The 13,874-nt window shown below is 40.9% G+C and overlaps 1 protein-coding gene across 2 annotated transcripts in view; it reads left to right on the top strand.

Annotated features, from left to right (window-relative positions):
- The first annotated feature begins 388 nt into the window (after positions 1 to 388).
- Positions 389 to 13,874, top strand: part of LRRC4C (leucine rich repeat containing 4C) — a 1,337,050-nt gene continuing 1,323,564 nt past the window's right edge. For both annotated transcript variants that reach the window (XM_043909663.1, XM_043909655.1), the window contains exon 1: positions 389 to 1,249. The gene's annotated coding sequence lies outside the window, so the exon portion shown is untranslated. The remainder of the gene's footprint in view (positions 1,250 to 13,874) is intronic.

Raw genomic sequence — 13,874 nt, 5'->3', positions numbered from 1 at the left:
TTTGAAATTGCTTTGTATTTCCATTTAACAGCCAGGGCAGCAGCATGTTAAAATTTTGCCTTGGTCTCCTTGGAGCTTATTTATAAAGCTAATTTGTCTCCCTGGACATTATTTTTGCTCTCTCTCATTCAAACGCCAGCGCTAGGCTTCCAAATCATGAACACCCGCTCCTTTTTTCTTTAATCGCAAACAAAATACTGTCATAGACAATGCCATGGCCGGACAGTGATGATTCCGATGATACGGTCCTCCCAGGCAGGACACAAACCATCTCGCCTTCTGGCCGGAGACGGATTCCCGGCTCTCGCCGCAGACACGCAGGCACACACACACAGCCCTGGGAAGTCTACACGCTGAACTGCACGCCGACTGCCTTGAAGAAACTGTAGCTAACCACCTTATTAGTATTCTTGCCTCCACCGTGTCTCACTTGCAGCAGCACGGGGCTGAGCAAAATGCAGTAGAGCGGGGACAGACCCAGCTCGGTAATCATCTCAATGCAGGCTGCCGGGTGTTGGGGGCGGGGGAGGCAGCGCATCAAGATGAATAACCTTGCCATAATCCGGGGCACCCTGCGAGCAGACACCTCTGCTGATTGACTCGCTCCCGGCTGGAGGAATCTGCCTGGGGGAGAGGGATCCGGAATCGACCTGGTCCTGGCCGCCCCCCTCCGCTGCCCCCTGATTTTTGGATGCTCTTTTGATCCTCCACCGATCTGGGGAAGGTAACCGTGAGGCGTACCATCTGCAGCACGGAGCAGCGATTGGAGGTTACTACTGACAGTTTCATCACACGGGGTTTGTGTGAGTGTGTGTGCGTTTGGGAGTGTGGGTGCCTGCTTCTGCGTGAAAGGAGAACGTGTGAGTGTCCACGAGTGTGTGTGCGTGTGTGTGTGTGAGAGAGACAGCCAAAGCAGGTGTATAGTACTGTAGATTTCACCAGCGTGAATATAGTCTCTGGGTACCTGGGACCCAAGCCCTCCCCCGCCCCGCAGCTTTCAGCGTCCCTCTCCTTCCCCGCTCCCCTTCTTCTTGTTGCCTTTGATGAGTTTGGGGCTTACTTTTTGGCGGAGTCTCTTGGACACGTTTTTGGCTGGTGCGGGAAGATCTCATCAATGGAACCTTTGAAAACTGATTGTTTTTCTGCTGTGTGACTTGAAAAAGAGGAAGAGGAAAAGAAAAGAGAGTAGTGCAAGATAAACTAGAGGATTTTAAATTTTCATGGTGAACTTTGAGGATCCATAAAGAAGGTAAGTCATGGGACCGCTTGGGTCCTGGTCCTTGCCTTCCTGCAATGTTTGTGTTTCCCTGTTTGTTTTTGGAAATCCGGAGGCAGTTTAGAAGTGCATTTTTAAAAGATGGTAATGCCCAGAGAACTCAGTGTGTGACATTTGGGGGGTGTTGTCATGCCAAGGGGATTATTTCAGTTTGCATAACAACCCCCCCCCCATCCTTCTTCCCATGTCTACACCTTTTATTCATCTAGCATTTTCAGTGAATTCTGCATTTAGGAAATATGGAAAAAAAATAAAATTCTAGGCTTCTTCCTCTTTGACATCCTCTTTAAATTTGATTGGAAAGAAAAATTAGAAAAGCTACTGGCAGGGGCTCTGAGTTAAACGTAAAAGTGTGCCTGCTAAGAGGATGGGGGGTGGGGGATACATTCCGGACTTTTATGATAACTTAATAGTTGACTTTTTTCCCCATAGCATTTTTTTTTCTTAAATAGTTGAATCTGCTCTGGGAGGAAGGAATGTGTGGACTACAAAAAGCTGTCTCGAGAGCGAGCTCTTAATTGGAGCAAATGAGAACAAAGTGGAAATTGTTTAGTATTTTGATCCTCTGTTTTGCACTGATTCTCTTGCTTTTGCATCTCATTAACCTTTCCTCATGCAGTGTCCCCTGTTTAAGACTAGTGTCTCTCATTTTGGAACATCCCCTTACCTACGTAGTCCCTAGAGAAGGGAGTGTGGCTGCAAATTGCTCTTAATTGTCTACTCTTGGCTGTAAAAGCAAGCAGGCAGCATCAGGAATTCAGGTGACTTTAGTCAAACGTCTTGCCTAACTCAGTCCCTTTAGTGTTTCCCCGTGGTTAGCATTTTTTCTTTTCCTTTCCTTCAAAGCGAAATGCAGATAGTATTTTACCTGTTTCCATTCTGAGGTTATTTAATTAAAGCAAAACACCATTTCACTGCAATAGCCTCTGTGTTCCTGTATCTGTATTTTTATCTCTGCATTGGCATCACTTAGCTTTCTCAAGAAGTGAGAATCTCTCATAAATATATTTCTAAATTGCTGAGACCCGAAGTGAAAGCAATAGAGCTTTAGTCAAAGCCTATGGATGGTTCCTTCTAAAAGCAGTAGTAATATTTTATGGAATGCTAGCCAGCTTGAACTCTTACTGTGAACATATTTATGGAAGAGATGACAGGAATGTCAGCCAGGCAGGGTGGGCAGGCATAAGGGTTTCTTAGGATATCTGTGGACAGAGATATGATGCAAATTGTAACATAAAAAATTTTATTCAGAGATGATTGACAGAGATGATCAAAGATTTATGAGAGCCAAGTTGGGAGATGTGAAAGATTATATTCAAAACAATATCATTTATTTTTCCTAAAAGAAGTTTTTTGAAAATCCTGAAGCTAAAAAAATTTTAACAATATACTTAAACGTGAGATTGGACTCAGCTATTGCCATAGGCTGTCATTTATTTGATGTTGTTTTGCATAAAAATAATAGTGAAACAGTTAAAGAAGGGCAGCTGTTAAAAGATTCCTCCCCTTTTTCATCCTGTAACTGATACTTACTCCACACTGTACTCTTGGTTTAAAAAAAAAAAGTCTATGGGTAAACTCTTTTTTGTCAGTATAGTTTATGATGCGTCTTTCTTGTCAACTATTTCTGCTCAGGATATATTCTTCTGTTACTAATAGATTCCAGTTACATTTTCCTTATCAAGATATGGGGCTTTTTATCATTTTTAAATGACTTGGATATAGGACAAATCCTGAATAAAATCTCATTTTCTTTGTGGAGAAAATAGCCTAGGAATAGCCTTGGACTCGAAGCCTGAAGGCGAGTTTCATATATAAACAAGAAACACCAAGTTTACTATTCTAGGGAGAGAGCAAAGCCGTGATGCTTCACGTGCCGGTGGGTTATGTCGGGGGTTGGAGATTGTCCAGGTCTGCCTGGACCATCACCATTCTTCGTGTTGGTCAGCTCTCGGTTAGCCTGCAGCTCTTGACATGACCAGTGCCGGGTACAGAGGCCAGCGTTTGACGTCATCTATTTTGTGTTAGGACAGTTCTGCATAAAGAGAAGCTCTCTGAAAATGCCATTCTGGAAGTTCGCAAGTCCGTGCTTCTTTTTATTGAGGAGGGTATTTCAATTTGACTGTTCCTCCTCCCATTCACAGTCTCACCCAGTTTGGGTATATTTAGACTTGTGGTGTTGGTAAAAATTAATTGCATAGATTATTCTCAATACCATCTTTCCAAAAAAAAAAATAATAATAATAAGGATAACATCTTGGCTTTTGTGTATGTGAGATTTAATCATTGTAATGAGGGAAACTTCTAGCCATAGCAACACTTTGATTATCACTGATTTTAGGCTAATAATAGAAGTGGGGTACATGCCAACTCAGGAGTTTCTGATCACAGCTCAAGCAGTGAGCAAAGCAGCTCCCCGGAACTTAAGTTTCCCTGATCCTACCTGGGCAACCGTAACTCTGTCCAAGCAACGGTGGTGGACAACTTCCATTCAGAACTGGCCCCAGATCCACCAGCTTTCTTTTGTCTTTTCTGGCTTTGTGTTGTGATAGAGAGTGTTTCACAGCTTAAAGGGGTGGGTTTTCTTGCTTAGTGAGTTCAGAAAAGAAAGGAAAGGGAAAGAAGCTTTCCATCTCAGTCAAAGTAGCGTGTCGGAGTTGCCAAAGAAAAGGCTGAAGCCCCCTAGAGGAAATAGATGCAGGGTCATATTTTGAAAAGAATGAATTGGGAAAGGGTTGCCTTGAGCTTATTTGGGGGAGAATAAAGGCAATTCCAGTTCCTTCTCTATTTAGTTGCAGTCAGTTGGCCAGCCTTTCTGTGGGTCTTTGCTCAAGTGAACCAGCCAGGCCCAACATTCTCCAGAGTGCGTCTGTGTTTTTGAAACCCAGGGCACTTAACACATGAATGGCTCTTTCCTTCCACAACAAACAGAGCTGACAGCTGGAAAGTCAGCTCCTGAGAACCTTTAAAGGAAGCCAGAAAGATCACCCAGTAAGTTGGAACAGAAAGGAGCTCTTGGAGCTCTGGCCCTGGGGGTGGTTGAGAACCCAGCCTCCGAAACTTGAAGTTTTAACTGCTGAGTCATTGCAACAGCCTGGAGCTGTGTGTTGGCTCCATGAACTGATGCTGCCATGGGGGCTAATGCTGATAGAACATCAGCCCACAGAAGAAGATGCTGACTCTTGGGATGAAGGAGATGCACCCTCTGATGGCAGATGTGTTTATGTGTTCTTCTGTTGTTTTCATACTTAAAAACAACTGCTTAGGGTCTGCTAGTAAGGTACAAAAGAAGAAATGGATTCACCGAAGTGTGAAAAGGACAGGGGCTTTGCAAATGTCCATGTCGATTCGCTCAGTTATCTGCGTTGCCGTTTGGGACTCAGTAACCATGGCTAAGTTGAGGGCAAGAGTGGAGGCTGGAGTTAGAATCAGGAGAAGGGAAACCCCAGATTGAGAAAATGAAGGTGTCACTGAAGCCTTGACAGTGCTGCTTAATGGTATGTAAGTCACTCAAAGAACCCCAATTTCCTTCTATGTAGTTAAGAAAAAGGCATTCTTCACTCGCTGTTGTGAAGAATATGATGAAATATCACAGAAGAAAATGACCTGTAATTAGACATTGCTATAGAAAAATGTAAGGTACTATAGTAACAATAAGTTCATGTATGGTTCAAAACTCTGCAAAACAGTGTGAACAGTATAATTTTAAAGTAAATTGATTAAGCAGTGCTCATCTTTTCTTCATGATGGTGATCAATATTTGCATTGTTGTAATTTGGGTGTTCCTCATGTGTGTTGAATATACCTCTCCTCAGTAGTTTTTGTGGTATATTTAGTTTTTTGTGTATTTGTGTGTACATGTGTGTACATATGTGCATGCATACATGTATAGGCAAATGACCCATTTATAGGACATATCATTTTAAATTGATAAAAAATTAGGAAATGTGTGATGACCTGAATCCATTGGCATTGGGTATCCAGAAAGGGCAAAAAAAACCTTAAATAGCCTTTTTTGTGGCAATAGACAGGTCCTTACAAAGTTTGCAGGCTTCAGAAAACTCTAGTCCACAGTGATGCTACTGACCAGAATTTGAGTTAAGCTTGAAAGTTGTGTCAGTAGGGTATTTATTTGTAGTAGCAGCAAAGATCGTGATGATTGTGAGTTACATTTGGTGGGTAGATAGACCAGGACTAAAAGGCGGAGTTGAAATCATGATGGCAGGAGAATGTGGCAGTGATGAGAGCTGGCTTTTGACACGGAGAGATTTGGGGTCAGATTCCTAATCTCCTAGATATTCAGCCATCCAATCTATAAAACAGGAATGATCAGTCATTCAGAGGGCATTTGTGATGAATGAATAAATGATTTTATAAATTGCTGTTGTTGTTCTTAGTCACTAAGTTATGTCCAACTCTTATGACCCCATGGACTGTCGTCCACCAGGCTCCTCTGTCCATACATAATTCTTGGTCAAACCCTTGACACAAAATTGGAACTCTACAGGTAGTTTGTATATAAAGTTTCTTTCCTCTTTGTCTGGCTTAAAAATTAGAAAGGCCTTCCTAATTCAGTGTATTTATCTGATTGACACAGAGGTAAAAGTCCCAAATATAATCTGAGATATAAGCAAAACTGGAGAGAGAAAGCTAGTTTTCTGTAAATTACCTAATTTCATATACCATGGTTTCATCAGATTTTTTCTCAGAGCAACCAGAGTGCCCTTTCCAGGTGTCTCTTCACTTCTGCTTACAACTTCTGAAATGATACTGAATATAAGTAGTGAGAATCATGTGCACCCATCCATACGTGGTTGCAGAAACACAATTCAGATGTCAGCAAGTGGTGTTAACATTACCCTTTACCTAACATCTCGTTTTGTTCACAGGCGGTAAAAGACTGTGTATTTATTAAACACCTACCAGGTACAAGCACTTCAGTCATTGCTGCAGGGGATGTGGAAGGACTCTCCTGCTCTGCTTCTTGGCTGCAATTCCTGCATTTGGACAGGGCACACTGCAGTCTTCAAGGCTGCCTCCTGGAGTTTGGACTTGATAGTTAAACAGGGTCAAGAGTCCTCTGTTGGAGTCTGACCTATGTGGGACTGTGTCATTGTGTATGACCTTTATTTAATTCAAGAACATATTGCAAAAGAAGTGAAAATCCTTGTTCCTATTAATGTCGCTGAGCTGAGCTGTCAGTGATGAGTCCAATTCGGCTTTGCTAACTCTGCACGGCTGGTACCACTTGACCCAGGTATTTCTGTTCCGCAAAGTCAGCCTTTCCCTGTGCGTGAAGGGAGCAAGGTTTTGTCCTTCAGATTGTGGGTTCTTTCTATCCTTATAATGAATGGATGAAGTCTATTTTATGGCTTGCTGAGAAGGAAGACAGCATCCAGGCTTCCTGTATTTTGAGGCCCTGTTCCTTCCAATCCAGATCTCATTAGAGTGAGAAGGAGAAGAGGGATGTCAATTGGTCAAAATAACAAACACAAGTTCACTGGCCTTTACCAGAGCCTCAAACCTCAGGATTCGTGGTTAGAATACTGCAAGGAAGTAAGGAAATTTCTTGTGTGATATATCACAGATTATATTGCCAGCACACATCTAGAAAATAAACTAAATTTATAGTCAATTCTGTCATATATATTCAACAAATATATTCTAGGTGTCAGGCAGTAGGCTAAGTAGGTTAGATTTTTACTTATATTTCTCAAAAATCGATAAAATGGTATTATTGTTCTTATATTACAGATGATGTGAAAAGTGATCCATTTCTTTGCTCCAAATACCAGTTCACTTCACAGCCCATGCGTTTTCTTCTCTTCCATGTTTTGTTGCTGTTTAGGTTGCAAACCCAGTGCTTCTTTACATAAATCCCTAGATACAGACAGTGTGGGGCAAGCCTTCTCTAAATACAAATCAAGTAATCTTGTTTCCATAACAAAACTCACACTTTCCATGGAAAGATGTGGTCTCAGTGTCCCCAGGTGACCTCTGAAGGGCCAATTCCCTGAACCAGTGGGCCCCTGATAAAGTATATTCAGCGCTACATTTTGGGGGCCTCTGGAGGCATGCATGGCTTGAGGTAAATCTCCATTGAACTGTGACCATTGCCAAAGTCATATTGGAATATTTGATGGCATGGGGAGTAAAGGCAGTGATATTAAATTACTGAAGTTACAGGACAAGGAACAAAGTAAAGAAATGAAGGTCTCCACTGCAACATTAAATAGTAAGTAGCATTGGGCTGTATTTAAAGAAGGTACTTTTTGAGAAGTATCTCTCAACATGTTTCTCTACTCGTTAGTTATGTAACTTTGTGCAGATTACCTTTGTACCCATATTTTCTTATCTCACCTTGTAGGATTCTTATAAAAAGAGTAAGGAAAAATAATATTTATAGAAGACCTAGAACAGAGATTGGAATTTAGTCAGTGCTCAATAAAAGATATCTCCTAATAACAATAGTTATATTCATCGACATAAATAATAATTAGTAGTACTAATAGTATTGCTTATAGTAGTAATTTAGCAACCTCAGTTTGCACATAAACCTTCCTGCATGCTTAAGTACCAGAGGTTATACAAATTGCCACCTCACATCAATGAACAGAAAAGTGAATATGCGTGTCTGTCTGGCCATAAAAATATGAAAGAGAGGAGGAAAATTATCTTTCAGCAGCACTGATGTCAGTGGGGAACATATTGATGGAAAAAGAGTGATTTGTTGCAGAGTCTAGAGAAACAAAGAGGACCAAGTCAGAATTTCATGAGCTGAGGAATTCTGTCTTAAGTCAGATCCTAAAATGTTGTGAGCTTGGGGGTACAGTTCAGTGCTCGGCTATAAACAGGAGAAAGGGTCACATTTTGAAAGATTTTTTGATAAAAAGAAGACCATCTTCCTTTGACTTTATCCTGACAAAGAGAAAAGAAAATTTCAGCTCTGCCTTTTCTTTCATCCCTGTAAGATTTCTCTAGCTTTTATATTTAATGTAGATATTTCAGGGATTATTTTTTTTTCCAGTTTATGGTTTTCTGGCTGTTCCTTTTTTAAATATATATGAGCAAAAATATCTGCATTTTAAGTGTTTGGCTGTGGACCATTCCAGTATGGGGGATTTACATCCTTTATGTAGGTGCTATAGATTTTTAGCAATATATTCATGTTGTAGGTAACAAGTCACAAAAGGAGGGACCAAGTAAGCACACAATGATTCAGGGTGTATTTCTTTTGAAAAGTGATTCGAATGAAAATCTTTGTATATACCTGGAATCTTGCAGATGCTTGATATGAAACAAGTGTTTCATTAGAGAAAAGTTCTCCTTACAGATTGAGACAAATGTTTGGCTAACAAAGCAAGAAATGTGTGAAGTGCAAGCATTTGGAACAATCATGTTAGTAAAGGCAAATTCTTTCCTAAAAACCTGAAAACAGGCAAATAATTAGTAACACAAAGAATGGTGGGTTTGCTATTTTTTTTTCCCTGTGGAGACATTCATTATGTATAGTGAAAATAAACATACTGAATGTGAATACACCCAAGGATAAAAGTCTACTCGCCCTTCTTCAGAAGGAAAGCCATGTTTAATATGTGACTTTTGCTCAAGATCTTTCATCTGCCAGGAAACCTGGACTATTATTACACATTAGACATTTAATCAACCAACCTGTTCTGATTCCAGTGCCCACCGTAAGTGCGTATATGCATGCAGGTTAATTTTTTTTTTTTTAATGTCTCTGGACTGCAGTCATTCTCATGACCTGGAGTTTCTCAAGAACAAGTGGCTGAGTTCTTCCTGTGTTCATCAGATCGATTCTACTTCTTTTATCTCTTTTTGCTTCCTTGATCTGTCTGATTTTCAGTCTCAAGTCTGGTTTTCATCTCATCTCTCCCATCACTATAGGCACTGGTGCACTTTTTCCAAGTTTAGACTAAATGGAATTCTGTTCTCCCTATCTGGTATGTGTTTTTCTCCCAAGATACATTTGACTGAGGGGAAAAATACACAAACACATATGTACACATGTACATAAATACCAGGAATTTATACACACACACTTATCTCTACATATGTACACACATATACATATACATACACAGGCTTCCCTAGGGGCTCAGTGGTAAAGAATCCACATGCCAATACAGGAGACGCAGGTTCGATCCCTGGGTCAGGAAAATCCCCTGGAGAAGGAAATGGCAACCCACTCCAGTATTCTTGCTTGGGAAATCCTATGGACAGAGGAGCCTGGTGGGCTGCAGTCTACGGGGTCACAAGAGTTGGACATGACAGTGATTAAACAGCAAAGAGCAGCAGCGTGTGTGTGTGTGTGTGTGTGTGTGTCTACGGGGTCACAAGAGTTGGACATGACAGTGATTAAACAGCAAAGAGCAGCAGCGTGTGTGTGTGTGTGTGTGTGTGTGTGTGTGTGTCCACTCCTGAATCCAAGAGCTATGTCTTGGATCTAGGACAAGATCCCTTTTGCATGAATAAATCAGGTTGTCAGTGGATGCTTTTGTGGATTATACATCCTTTGCTTCTGTGGTCATTTCAATAGCACCATTTGTTCAGTATGTTTACTGAACACCTAGTAAGTTTACTGTTATTTTACAGTTACAATGTGGGAAACAAAGTTGTACACAATGTGGTTTTTTTGCCTTTCGAACTCACAGTTGGTAAGAAAAAAGTTATGGGATAAGCCCCCTGAAAGGCCTTGAAAGAAAAATCACAGAATTAGCACAAGAGCTATCATGAACTGATGAGCATGCTGTTACAGAGGTCTGCCAGGAGCCTCACGGTTGTGACAAGGGAGTATCATTATTTTCAGGACACGGAGGAGGAAATTGAGGCTAGAGGACTTATGATGTGCCCTAGGAAATGAGTCATTACCTGCAGTACTTGACGCATGTCTAGGTGCTTCTGGCTCTGAGCCTGAGTGCCTGGATTCCTCCCATCCTGAACTTAATCCTGCCAAGCACTTAAAGCCGTATACAGTGCTTTCTGTTTTTCTCTGTTTAAAAGGTGTCTGTGCTCTTGTGGGTGAATATTGTTTTCCGTTTTGCTGTAATATTTTCTACCTTCAGTCATTTTCTTGGACTTCTTTCCTTTTCTGCCAATGATCACTGCAAAAGAGGGCTTGGAAACAAAGGCATAAAGCCTCATCTCTCTAGTGTCCTCACTTTCTCATCCTCGTCAAGATCTGAATATGTCCCTTTTCTATTTTCTGGAAGAGGAGCTAGTGCTTTCTGCAGATGGTCTGTCGGGCAGACAGATGGTCCGAACCTCTCTAATGGTATGTTCTAGAGAGAAGCATGTCTATGAGTTGCCAGCTCGGGATGGAATGGCACTTATCACAGCCATCGAGAGTTGCTAGGAAGGCTGCTCTGTGACCTTCCCAGTTCTTTAATTTGGAGTTCTTGGAGATCTGAGGGGCACTTTTTCTGCTATAAGTAGATGGCAGTTTCTCTTTCTCACAAGCCAGAGGGATAATAGTTTCACAACAATACATTTAGAAATTTGCCAGTTACTTTTATGGAATGTCATTTTTCTTGACTTTCAAAGTGGATCCAAGGTGAGAATCCAGGAGAAACAGAAGGGATACTCTTTGAAGATGTTGTTGTTATTGTTTAGTCCCCAAGTCATGCCCAACTCTTTGCCAACCCATGAACTGTAGCCCAGCAGGCTCCTCTGTCCATGGGATTCTCCAGGTAAGAATACTGGAGTGGGTTGTCATTTCCTTCTCCAGGGATCTTCCCGACCAAGGGATTGAACCTGAGTCTCCTGCATTACAGACGGAGTCTTCACCGCTGAGCCGCTGGGGAACCTACTCTTTGAAGATGGTCAGCTTTAATTCTGAGCATGTCATTTACTTGAAGAAGCCACAGGGGTTTCTGCTCATCAAGAGGGAGCCATTCAATCAAATTGACTCTTTAGTAATTACTGTCCCTCCCTGGGGTGGCGGCGGGAGGTGTGGAAGTAAGAGTCACCTGCCAGGTTGCTGTTTAAATGACACCTTTACTGTGTACCCTGATGAGAACAGAGATGTGAGATTCAGAAACAGAAAAAAGGGATAATTTCCTCTTCCAGTTTGGGGCTGAATATGGTTCCAGAGAAACTTGACAGGTACCGCTCCAGTGTTCTTGCCTGGACAATCCCATGGACAGAGGAGCCTGGCGTGCTGCAGCCCCTGGGTCACAAAAGTCAGAGAGTCAGACACAGCGGAGTTACTGAGCACACACATACACCACGTCCAGGAGTGGTTACTGATTTCAGGGTCCAGGATATAAGGAAATATTTCCCTGGTCCTGTCGTCTTTTCCCATTGCCCTCTTACTGACTGGAGGTCACAGAAGATGCAGAAAAGTCAGTGTGGGGCTCCAGCTCCTGTCGCTGATGTTTATTCAGACCGCCATCTCACCTGCTAGCTTGCTAGAACTTCCTGATTGCCTGCTTCCTTCTCTCTGGCTTTGTATAGCCTTAGTATCATCCCCTACTCCAAGTTTTCTGACACCTGTCTTGGGTCTACCTACTTCTCTGGTGACATATCCGACTGCTTTCACATCTGCACCTTTTGTTCCAGTCTCAGGTCCAGACACTCACATGGTTTTATGGTAAGTCATGAAGGACTTCGTTGTCTCTGCTATCTCCTGCCCTGATGTGTGAAGCAGGAATAAAGTCTCCTGCCTTCTTGCCAAGAATGAGGAGCGGGCACTACCTTTCATAATAACTCCAAGTCTTTCCAACTTGCAACCCTAGTTATATATTTTACAACTATTTTATTTCTCTGTCATTTGACGTAAACATCTTTCAATAAGGATAATATTCCTGTCTGCAAAATTTGGATCATGTTATAGCTAGCATTAGTTTAGAACCTTATGTCTAGAACCTTATCTTTATTATCAAAAATGTGGGAAAAAAATGTGATACCCTGAAAAAAATTATACAAGTGTTAAAGACAACCTCAGACAGGTTAAATAAATGGCGAAGATCACATAAAAGAGGCCTGGTGGAATCAGATGCCTATGTTTGGAAATATGGTATTTGCCTTCTAAGTTATTTAAAAAATTATGTAATAGTTTCCCTCATAGGAGAATACCTGGGATTTTGTTTGGATATGTAAGAAAAAGCTTTGTAAACTTTAGAGCTCTATGCAAATGTTAATTGTTGCTATGTTCCACCCTAAGATTATTTATGGATGACACTGCATATATTTATGTAGCTCAGTATAACAAATAGCTGATTAAGGGGCAATCATTTCTCAATTTTAAAGCAGAAATTTTGTGGATGCTTATGAAATAGCGCTCCAAAAGCAGATGTGTGTGGCAGCCTGGTTGGTATGTCTGGTGAAATACAGTAGAACCTGACTAAATTACACTAATGAGTGGGAGACCCATTACAAATTATCACATTTGCCCAATTAGTGAAGGAGCAATGTAGAGAAAAAAGACTCCTAGGGAAGCAAAGCTGGTATGGCAAGACAAAACTGCAAGTCAGCCTAAGAGATGTTAATAACACACAGCACACAGGCATGCTCATTTGTGCACACGTGCACACACACACAGATACACACATATGCAAGCACACATCCCTCTACAGTAGGTGAAGTTGCTAACATTAGCATGAAATATACAAATATTTGTATAAAATTGATCTATGTGTACATAGAACTAGTTTAGTTTCTCTCTCTCTCTCTCTCTCTCTCTCAGGAAAAAGCAATCGATGGAAGTTCATTGTTTTATGGTTCCAAGAAAACTATCTTGTTTTAACTGAATCAGAATGTGGTTTGCAATTGGAAGATCATTATGTGGTAAATTGTAGTGCTACATCTAGTTAAATTTTATTATATGCTTTGAGGTATCCCCTACCATCCTGAGCCCTTCAGTAGGTGTTATTACCTACTTGTCGCTTACAGTCTTTTCATCTACTAAGTTTTTCTTAGAAGTCGTTCTTTATGTATTCTCAGGCCCCTTGCTTCCCAAATTCTCTCAATAAACCTATTTTGGGGACAAAATAAAAAACAAGTTACCTACCCAGATTTCTTGTGATTGAAAAATCTCATCCTTTGAGATCTCGGAGAACAATGCACAATTTAAATAATTAAGTGTATGTTTTCCACAATGCTTTAACAGTTTCAGAATGGGCTTAGGAGAATTTGTAATTGGAAACCAGGCACTTGCTAGTTACATGTCCCATTTGTTTTTATTAGTTACTGATAATTGATTCTATGTCAGCAATAGAGGTAAACTGTTCAATTCTCAGTATAAATATAAGTAAGTAATATTACTGTTATGTTTAATTTGCAGATGAGGAAACTGAAGCTTAGAGAGCTTACGTGTCTTACAGATGACACTACAGCTATTATCAGAGCTGGGAGCTGAGATTTGAGAAAACACAGATCCTGTTTCAAAGGAGATTATACTTTACCAAGGAGTCACATTCATAGCAAGTTAATGCTAAAATTATGGCTTCCAAGCCCGGATCAGCATAATTAACATGATGGTTTACTCTGATCACCTGCTTTTTATGTTTTAAAATTTTTTTCTATAGTACATCTAAACTCATTACTGGGCTGTAATTGGATATTAAACATAGTGTTT

The sequence above is a fragment of the Cervus elaphus genome, chromosome 1 (assembly GCF_910594005.1).
Source record: "Cervus elaphus chromosome 1, mCerEla1.1, whole genome shotgun sequence".
Lineage (NCBI taxonomy): Eukaryota > Metazoa > Chordata > Mammalia > Artiodactyla > Cervidae > Cervus > Cervus elaphus.
The sequence above is the reverse complement of the archived record's forward strand: the minus strand, read 5'-3'. Positions and strand labels throughout refer to the sequence as shown.